This window comes from Bos mutus, chromosome 23 (genome assembly GCF_027580195.1).
Source record: "Bos mutus isolate GX-2022 chromosome 23, NWIPB_WYAK_1.1, whole genome shotgun sequence".
Classification (NCBI taxonomy): domain Eukaryota; kingdom Metazoa; phylum Chordata; class Mammalia; order Artiodactyla; family Bovidae; genus Bos; species Bos mutus.
In genome coordinates this window covers 43,126,423-43,136,431 of record NC_091639.1, presented here as the reverse complement: position 1 = coordinate 43,136,431, position 10,009 = coordinate 43,126,423, and positions in this window count along the sequence as shown.

The window sequence follows — 10,009 nt, the reverse complement described above, 5'->3', positions numbered from 1 at the left end:
TGTGTGTGTGTGTATGTTGTGTTCCTGTGTGTCTGTATATGAATGTGTGTGCCTGCATTTACGTGTATGTATGTGCATGCATGTGTGACTATGTCTACATGAATTGTGTGTGTGTGTGTGTTCCTTGCTCTCCTGCTTCGCGAGCATTCTCTTCCCTGCCTGGCTCTGCTCACCTGACTGTTGTGGATCTCAGGAGGCTGAGCTGCTTTTCCTTTGCTTCCCTGAAATGTTCCCCTAGTACAGTGATTCCAGCCCACCGTGACTTCTTCCACCCTTAAATCCTCAGTGCGTGTCCCCTACAACAGCATCTCACCATTTTCTTGGAATGTTTCATGGGTGTTATACAAAAATGGGTTCCAGGTTCAAACAAATAGGGAATTCAGTGTTAACAAAAGGTCTGCAGATTACACTGCTGCAAGACCCCCAGCCTTCATATGCTAAGGAGAGTCTTCACCTGCATGGGGAGTCTCCAAGGAAACACTCACACAAGGGCTCCACGAGTGTTTTCCCAACTGAATCCACTCTGCGACACTTCACAGAATATCTGACGGAACTGGAATTTCTGAGAAGAGTTTCTATACAGCTCATGTGACACTCAGCATATGCTATGTTATATTTTTATCTCTGCGTTTCACTTCACCTTCCCTACAACATATGGGAAATTCCAAGGCAAGAATAAAATTCTAGCCATAGGAAAGTGAAAGTCACTCAGATCAGATCAGATCAGATTAGTCGCTCAGTCATGTCCGACTCTTTTCGACCCCATGAATCGCAGCACACCAGGCATCCCTGTCCATCACCAACTCCCAGAGTTCACTCAGACTCACGTCCATCAAGTCAGTGATGCCGTTCAGCCATCTCATCCTCTGTCGTACCCTTCTCCTCCTGCCCCCAATCCCTCCCAGCATCAGAGTCTTTTCCAATGAGTCAACTCTTCGCATCAGGTGGCCAAAGTACTGGAGTTTCAGCTTTAGCATCATTCCTTCCAAAGAAATCCCGGGGCTGATCTCCTTCAGAATGGACTGGTTGGATCTCCTTGCAGTCCAAGGGACTCTCAAGAGTCTTCTCCAACACCACAGTTCAAAAGCATCAATTCTTCGGCGCTCAGCCTTCTTCACAGTCCAACTCTCACATCCATACATGACCACAGGAAAAACCATAGCCTTGACTAGACGAATCTTTGTTGGCAAAGTAATGTCTCTGCTTTTAAATATGCTATCTAGGTTGGTCATAACTTTCCATTTGCGACCCCATGGACTATACAGTCCATGGAATTCTCTAGGCCAGAATACTGGAGTGGGTAGCCTTACCCTTCTCCAGGGGATCTCCCCAACCCAGGGATCAAACCCAGGTTTCCCACTTTCCAGGTGGATTCTTTACGAGCTGAGCCACCAAGGAAGCCCATATACACAGGAGGTGCTCTGTAAATGTGCCGATGTTGAAAAAGCAAACCCACTGCGGAGCTGACCTTTGATTAGGGGGCCCCACAGATGGCTGTGCAGGTTGAGACAGTTTTAAGGGGTGACATTCACCTCCAACATGAGGAGTGCTTTCCCAGGCAGTGCACAACCTGGGCAAACACACCCAGGGCCCCCATCTTCCAGCCCCTGCACCTGGGAGCTGTGTTCTCTTCACACCCACCAGAACCTGGAAATCTTCACACACAGCAAATATTTACACACTCTTGTGTCTTCTGTTCACACAAAGCCATCGGTCAGAACCACATCCTTTATAAAGATTCTGTGCAAGAAGCAGCAGAGGGGGTTTGAGTCCCACACCATCAGCGAACTTTCCGAGAGTTACGCGTTAGACCTTTCTGTCCTCCTGAAGGCACTCTCCAGCTCTGCCACTAGTGTGGGCATTGTCTTCTCTGTCTTTCTAGAAGCACTCTGACTTTCCTCTCTGTCATAATTTGCTCCACCAAACCACTGTGACAAAGCACAGAAAAAGGAAGCAAACAGCCAGGCCACCCCAGAAAGTCTTTATGACTTCAAGGAGGAACAACCAGTGTTTGACGGGTTGGGAGATTGAAGCGGGAACATCTGCAAAACAAACCAACATGGAAAACAATGTCTATGGTTCATTTAAAAATATCTGTACACATCAGCGGGCTCAAGTTACGTCATGAGATAACGTGTGTGCCATGTATATGGTTCCTGCACTTAACTGGGGAATATGGTATGGTGCTCGTCATTGCCCATCTCAGGCCTTCAGCAGCTAAGATGCAACTAGCAGCTCCGTGTGCTCTGAGCACCCCCAGCAAGAAAACTGCGGCGGGGCTGGCAGAACCTTTCAAAGGGCAGCCTGCGGGGTGGTCCTTTCCACGAGCAGAAAACCTGAGGGTCGATGTACAATTTTCCATGACGCCATCTGGTGGGTGGGCGATGGGAGTCTGCAGGAGGCAGGATCAGCTGATTTCCTGCCCCCCTGAGTCCAGAAAACAATGCTCTCATGCAGCTGTGGTTAAAGGCTAGTGACCAGTGGAGAGGGCAAGTCCAGGCTCAGGAAAGCCCTTTCTTTAACAGAAACAGGGTCAGAAGCCAACCAGAGCAGGCCCACCCTTCAGCTCGGAACTGCTGAGAGGCGTTGGAGTCTTTGGACCATTTTATGAAGCAGTTTTCAGTCAAATCCTAGAGCTTTCCCAGAAGGAAGAGCTTTGATTCCCGCCCCGCCACTCCCACCCCTGTGTTATGTTAGGTACTTGTTTCTCTACTCTGTGTGTGTATGTGTTATTTGTTCAGTCATGTCTGACTCTTCTGTAACCCACCAGACACCTCTGTCCATGGGACTCTCCACGAAAGAATACTGCAATGGGTTGCCATGCCCTTCTCCAGGGGATCTTCCGGACCCAGCTATCAAACCCAGGTCTTCTGCATTGCTGGCAAGTTCTTTACCGTCTGAGCCAGAGTTACTGAGTGCAAAATACAAAAAGCTGGTAAAACATACCATCTTGAGCCAGTGAAGTCCTGAGCCAACAATTAGCACAAATCTGCAGAGAAATCTTCTTAAGCCTTTCAGTTATCCACAGGCCGACTTGAGCTCCTGTGGACACGCTCAGATAAGACTCTCTTGCATTTTAACTGTATTCACGTGCCAAGGGACCATGCATGGCTGACATGGAATTGCTGCAAGCTTGTCTAAAGATGGAAACCATCACACACTGACAAAGCTCTCCTGCCCTCTTCCAGAATGAGCCCGTGGAGCTGCGATGCCAGACTCCCTGACACATAGAACATTAGAAATTTTCAGGAACGCAGGGCTTGTAAAGTTTGGATGCCATTTGCCGGACCCTCTGGAATTCTGCGGTTCCTTCCAAAGATGCTGGCTGTGTCCTTAGGATGTGTTCTTTAGTGCCACGGGTTCTACTTCCTGCCTCTTGAGTTTGTACTCTCCTCTCCAGCTCTGTGGGATTCTGAAGGGTTTAAATCTGGTCAGCATGGCATACAAGACAGCAGAGTGATAATGTGGTTCGTTCCAATAGCAGGAGATAAATTTTTTTCTGGTAAAACGAGTTATGCTAGTGTGTGAAAGAATATTTAGAAGGTATGAAATAACTTTGAGAAAGGATGAAAGCATAGTTTTTAAAGTGCCTGTATCTCCACTGTGCTGTGCTTAGTCGCTCAGTCATGTCTGACTCTTTGCAACACCATGGACTGTAGTCCGCCAGGGTCCTCTGTCCATGAGGATTCTCCAGGTAAGAATACTGAAGTGGGTTGCCATGCCCTCCTCCAAGGGATCTTCCCAACCCAGATATCGAACCCAGGTCTCCCGCATTGCAGGCAAATTGTTTACCATCTGAGCCTCCGGGAAACCCATATCTCCACTATTCTGAGATCAATCAATTCAATCTTTTCTCTTGTGGAAATTTGTAATTAGTTGTACTTAAGATACAAACAACTGGAGGAGGGACAGAAGCTACAGGTACACGGAGAAACACAGAGACACAGAAAGAACCAGGATGTCGGTCAAGCACCGAAACAGGGGACGAAGTAGCTCTCATGCTAAGTTATCTCGATCCCGAGTGTGGTCTGTACACCGGCTGCAGCATCACCAGGAATTTGTTGGAAATGCAGAACCTCAGGCCAAATCTCCAACAAACCTGCTGAGTTGGAATCTGCATTCAGAAAACATCCCTCAGTGATTCACGCGCTAGAACGTGAGCAGTTCTGCCCCGGGTGACCCGAGGCCGCAGCTGCGATGAGCCCAGAGCAGCCTTCATCCTGCTGAGGCTGATGGTGCCCACCTTCCGTGTACCCTGAATCTTGCTCCCAAGTCACAAGTTTATAAAGGGAAAGCTGGAACCCCAACAGGAGTCTGCCAGTCTGGTCTGGCTAGATCACTGTGATGTTCTATTTCTAGCCATTTATCCAGAAACACATACGGTTGCCAAGAAAACAAATCAAATGGTTAGAGGGTTGGACCTTTTGGTTCCAGGAAGAGGAGAGGGGCTGGAGGTTGAGTCAGTCACCAGTGACCAATGATTTGATCAGTTGTGCCGATGCCACGAAGCCTCCATGAAAACCCCAAAGGACCGGGTCCAGGGAGCTTCTGGTTGGTGAACATGTGGCAATGTGGGGAGGGTAAACTTCTCAGGGAGCATGGGTGTCCCACACCCTTTCCCACATACCTTACCCTCTGCATTGCCTTCCTCTGTCTGTTCCTGAGTTACAGTCTTTTGTAATAAACGGGTGGCCATAAAGTGTTTCTCTGAGTTCTCTGAGCAAATTAATAGAACCCACAAGCTAAGGTCATTGGAACCTTTGATCTCCAGTGGGCCAGGCAAAAGGCTGGATGTTTGATTGGCATCTGAAGTAGGGAGGGACACCATCTCCAGGTAACTAGGTCAGAATTGTGTTGAATTGTAGGACACTCAGCTGGTGTCCAGAGAATTACCGGTTAGTGGGGGGCAGGGGTAACTTTTGCCCCATGCTGAAAAACTTGGTCCAGAACCCACTATTACGATCTTACTTACCTTAACAGGGAACTTTCAGTATCTGTTTACAAAGCAGTTGTTAATACTACTTTGAACTGTTCTTTGCACCATTTAGGATTATATTAAATGCTTACCAAAATAGACTTGATGTCACCCTACATGACTAATTTCTCCTGGCTTTGTCTGACTCTCAAGATTGGCTTTTATTATTGTATGAAAATATAACAGTAAGGTCGTAGTAAACATTTCTAAGAAACTCACAGAAAATAGGTATAAAGTGCTTGAGTTGAAAGATCAGCAGTTCCCTACTGGTAGGCTCAGGGCTCAGGCAGACCAAGGTTTTATTCTGACTTCACTAATCACTTTCAGAAGTTACAAGATGCAGAGGCAATGATGGTAGCTATCAGATCAGTGGTTCCTAAGCTTTGCTGAATTTCCTAAGCTTTCCTAAGCTATGGTCCCCAGAAATTCCTGGGGAGCTTGTCGATCCCCATTGTCCCTGACCAATTAAATCAGTTTGTCTGGGGGCAGGGCCAAGCAGGAGCAGACGTTAAAGATTTGCAGGTGATTGAAAGAGTGAGCAAAGCAGGGGCCCTGTTCTACTGAGCGGTGCATTCCTAGGACAGCAAATGACAGGCTCCTGGTTACCTGCTTTGTAAATCCCTGCAACTAGAGAAAGTCTGCACACTGCAGATGAAGACCCAGCACAGCCAAAAACAAACTGATGGCTGATCAACAGATAAATGAATAAATAAGATATGGTACTTATATACAATGGAATATTATTCAGCCGTAAAAAAGAATGAAATTTCGCCACTTGCAGCAACATGGACGGACCTAAAGATGACTGTGATAAGTGAAGTCAGTCAGAAAGAGAAAGACATATCAACCTCATATGACACCACTTATGTGTGGAATCTAATGTATGAAACAAGTAAACACATATAAAACAGAAACAGAGTCACAAACATGGAGAACAGACTTGCTGTGGTTGCCAAGGTGAGGGGCAGGGATGGGCTGGGAGCTTGGGATTAGCAGATACGAACTCTGAGTGCATAAACAAGGGATTCCCTGGTAGCTCAGTTGGTAAAGAATCCACCTGCAATGCAGATCCCTGTTTGACTCCTGGGTCAGGAAGATCTGCTGGAGGAGGGATCGGCTACCCACTCCAGGATTCTTGGGCTTCCCTGGTGGCTCAGCGGGTAAAGAATCCGCCCACAATGCGGCAGACCTGGATTTGATCCCTGGGTTGGGAAGATCTCCTGGAGAAGGGAAAGGCTACCCACTCCAGTATTCTGGCCTGGAGAATTCCACGGACTGTATAGTCCATGGAGTCGCAAGGAGTCGGACATGACTGAGAAAACTTCACTTTCCTACTGTATTGCACAGGAAACTATATTCAGTATCCTGTGATAAACCTTAATGGAAAAGAATACATATATCTATATAATATATATCTGAGTCCCTTTGCTGTTACAGAAGAAATTAGCACAACATTGTAAATCAACTGTACTTCAATAAAATAATTTTTTTTAAAAAACTCTGCTTACAACAGTTTATAGACCTCCAGAATCCCACACACTTGAACTCCCTGCATCCCTGGTAGATAAAACTTGAGTCTAAAGCAGTCACTGAGATCTTAAAGTGCGTATGAAACTTCACCTCGTTTTCAGAATGGATCGGAGAGTAGAGTGGGATTCTAAAAGGGTCCTGGTGGCAGTTTAATTAAAAGGCTAAACCAAAAATAGTTTGACAAGGACACAGCAAAGATGTCTATTTAGGCCTTTACACACGAGTCTCGGAGAAGTGTTTTGACTAGCACTTTGCTTTCCCTACTTCTTTCCTGGTGTTGTGAATTTCTTTAAACTTTTTTTAAAAAGCTTTAAATAGATCTATGATCAGAATGACCTTGAACTATAACAGAACAAGAGAATCATGCCTATTACCACAAATACCCAGGCCCTGTCTAAAATAGATCAGGCAATCTTTTTAGGAAGAAAGAAATTTAAAAAAAAAAATCTTGCTTTCATGGGCTCCACACCCAGACAACTAGTTCTGTTATTGAGCCATAAAGCACCAGGGGAGAAGCAGGACGTCAAAGGCACCATGAATATGCATGCCTGGGTGTGGAACTGGAAAAGATGCACGCATTAGCTCTGGCTCACAAAGCCAAATTAATGGTGACTGGCAGTTACAAAAACACTTTCTATGGTTTCCCTGCCTTTGGCGATTTGAGTCATAATCTATTTTACGCTTAGTATTTGGGGCATAATAATTTTCCTTATTTACATTCTGTTTTATTCCATGCAAAATGTAAAATGGATTATACAGATATACAGGCCATGGAAGAAAACACAATTTTGAATAAAAGAATGAAGGACATAAGCCAAATGAAAAATAGGTGGGAAAACGATGAGATATAAGTCAAAAGCTGTACGTTCATGGTATCTGAGACTTGAGAGCCACTGAGACAGTGGCTACTCACTCAGCTCTACCTTTTATTGTATGAAAACAAGTGGTATATTCACAGTCTGCTTAAATGAAAATGTCTGGAACTGAGACCAGAGGGGAAAATGCCTCCAGCATTGTCAAAAAGAAGACCTTGTAAAAACTTGAAAAAATTCTTTCAACGTCTGTACAATCCAGAGTTTTGTAGAATTACAGCATCATTCAAGTCATCGAAGCACAAGTTTCAAGGATGGGCAGACAAAACACATTGTTAAAAAATACATGTGTATTTTATTCACTGCAAATGATTACTGGAGCTGCCAAGACTCTGTCCCGACCTTGACCCCTCTGTGGCCAGATTCTGGTACAGCTCAGTGACCAAGGGTCTATGCCTCTACATAACCAGCCCTCAGCCAAGGCACTGGTTATAAAAACTGTACACAATCTTGTAATATTTCTAACGTATTTCTCAGCGAGTCAATAAAAATATAGTGAAGATTAGAAATGGAATAACTATCCATTCTCTGCCCGCTCCTTAGGTAGAACTTCAGCCTGTGATACCCAGGCTGACAACTTTTCAAGGCAGATAATATCTTAAAAATTATTAGGAGTATCAATTCAGATCAGTCGCTCAGTTGTGTCCAACTCTTTGAGACGCCATGAACTGCAGCACGCCAGGCTTCCCTGTCCATCACCACCTCCTGGAGTTTACTCAAACTCATGTCCATTGAGTTGGTGATGCCATCCAACCATCTCATCCTCTGTTGTCCCCTTCTCCTCCCGCCTTCAATCTTTCCCAGCATCAGGTCTTTTCCAGTGAGTCAGTTCTTCTCATCAGGTGGCCAAAGTATTGGACCTTCAGCTTCAGCATCAGTCCTTCCAGTGAATATTCAGGACAGAGGTCTTTTATGATTGACTGGTTTGATCTCCTTGCAGTCCAAGGACTCTCAAGAGTCTTCTCCAACACCACAGTTCAAAAGCATCAGTTCTTTGGCACTCAGCTTTATTTATAGTCCAGCTCTCACATTCATACATCCCTACTGGAAAAACCATAGCTTTGACTATAGGGACCTTTGTTGGCAAAGTAATGTCTCTGCTTTTGAATATGCTGTCTAGGTTGGTCATAACTTTCCTTCCAAGGAGCAAGCATCTTTTAATTTCATGGCTGCAGTCACCATCTGCAGTGATTTTGGAGCCCAAGAAAATAAAGTCTGTCACTGTTTCCACTGTTTCCCCATCTATTTGCCATGAAGTGATGGGACCAGATGCCATGATCTTAGTTTCTGACTGTTGAGTTTTAGGCCAACTTTTTCTAGGATTATAATTTTTTTTTTAAAAATTTCACCCAGAGAGGCCTCACTCACAGGACCAACAGAATCCATTCTGGACAAGAATTTGAGCCTGCCACCTTTGGGGGGGGTTTATCATTAATTTGGACTTCCCTGGTGGCTCAGACGGTAAGGCGTCTACCTACAATGCGGGAGACCTGGGTTCAATCCCTGGGTCAGGAAGATTTCCTGGAGAAGGAATTGGCAACCCACTCCAGTATTCTTGCCTGGAAAATCCCATGGACGGAGGAGCCTGGTAGGCTACAGTTCGTGGGGTCGAAAAGAGTCGGACACGACTGAGCGACTTCACTCACTCACTCACTCACTATCATTAATTTATTGCTTTTTCTAATGAAGTATAGTTGATTTAGAATGTTGTATTAATAAGTGAAAGTGGAGAGTGAAAAAGTTGGCTTAAAGCTCAACATTCAGAAAACGAAGATCATTGCATCCGGTCCCACCACTTCATGGGAAATAGATGGGGAAACAGTGGAAACAGTGTCAGACTTTATTTTTCTGGGCTCCAAAATCACTACAGATGGTGATTGCAGCCATGAAATTAAAAGACGCTTGCTCCTTGGAAGGAAAGTTATGACCAACCGAGATAGCATATTCAAAAGCAGAGACATTACTTTGCCAACAAAGGTCCATCTAGTCAAGGCTATGGTTTTTCCTGTGGTCATGTATGGATGTAAGAAGTGGACTGTGAAGAAGGCTGAGCGCAGAAGAATTGGTGCTTTTGAACTGTGGTGTTGGAGAAGACTCTTGAGGGTCCCTTGGACTACAAGGAGATCCAACCAGTCCATTGTGAAGGAGATCAGCCCTGGGATTTCTTTGGAAGGAATGATGCTAAAGCTGAAACTCCAGTACTTTGGCCACCTGATGCGAAGAGTTGACTCATTGGAAAAGACTCTGATGCTGGGAGGGATTGGGGGCAGGAGGAGAAGGGGACGACAGAGGATGAGATGGCTGGATGGCATCAGTGACTCGATGCACATGAGTTTGGGTGGACTCCGGGAGTTGGTGATGGACAGGGAGGCCTGGTGTGCTGCGATTCATGGGGTCACAGAGTTGGACACGACTGAGTGACTGAGCTGATCTGATCTGATTAATTTCAGGCATACAGCAAAGTGATTCAGTCATATATATATATATATATATATAGGAGGAGGAAATGGCAACCCAGTCCAGTATTCTTGCCTGGAAAATTCCACGGACAGAGGAGCCTGGAGTCCTACAGTTCATGGAGTCGCAAAGAGTTGGCTGTGGCTGAGCACGCACACACACTCTCTTTCAGACC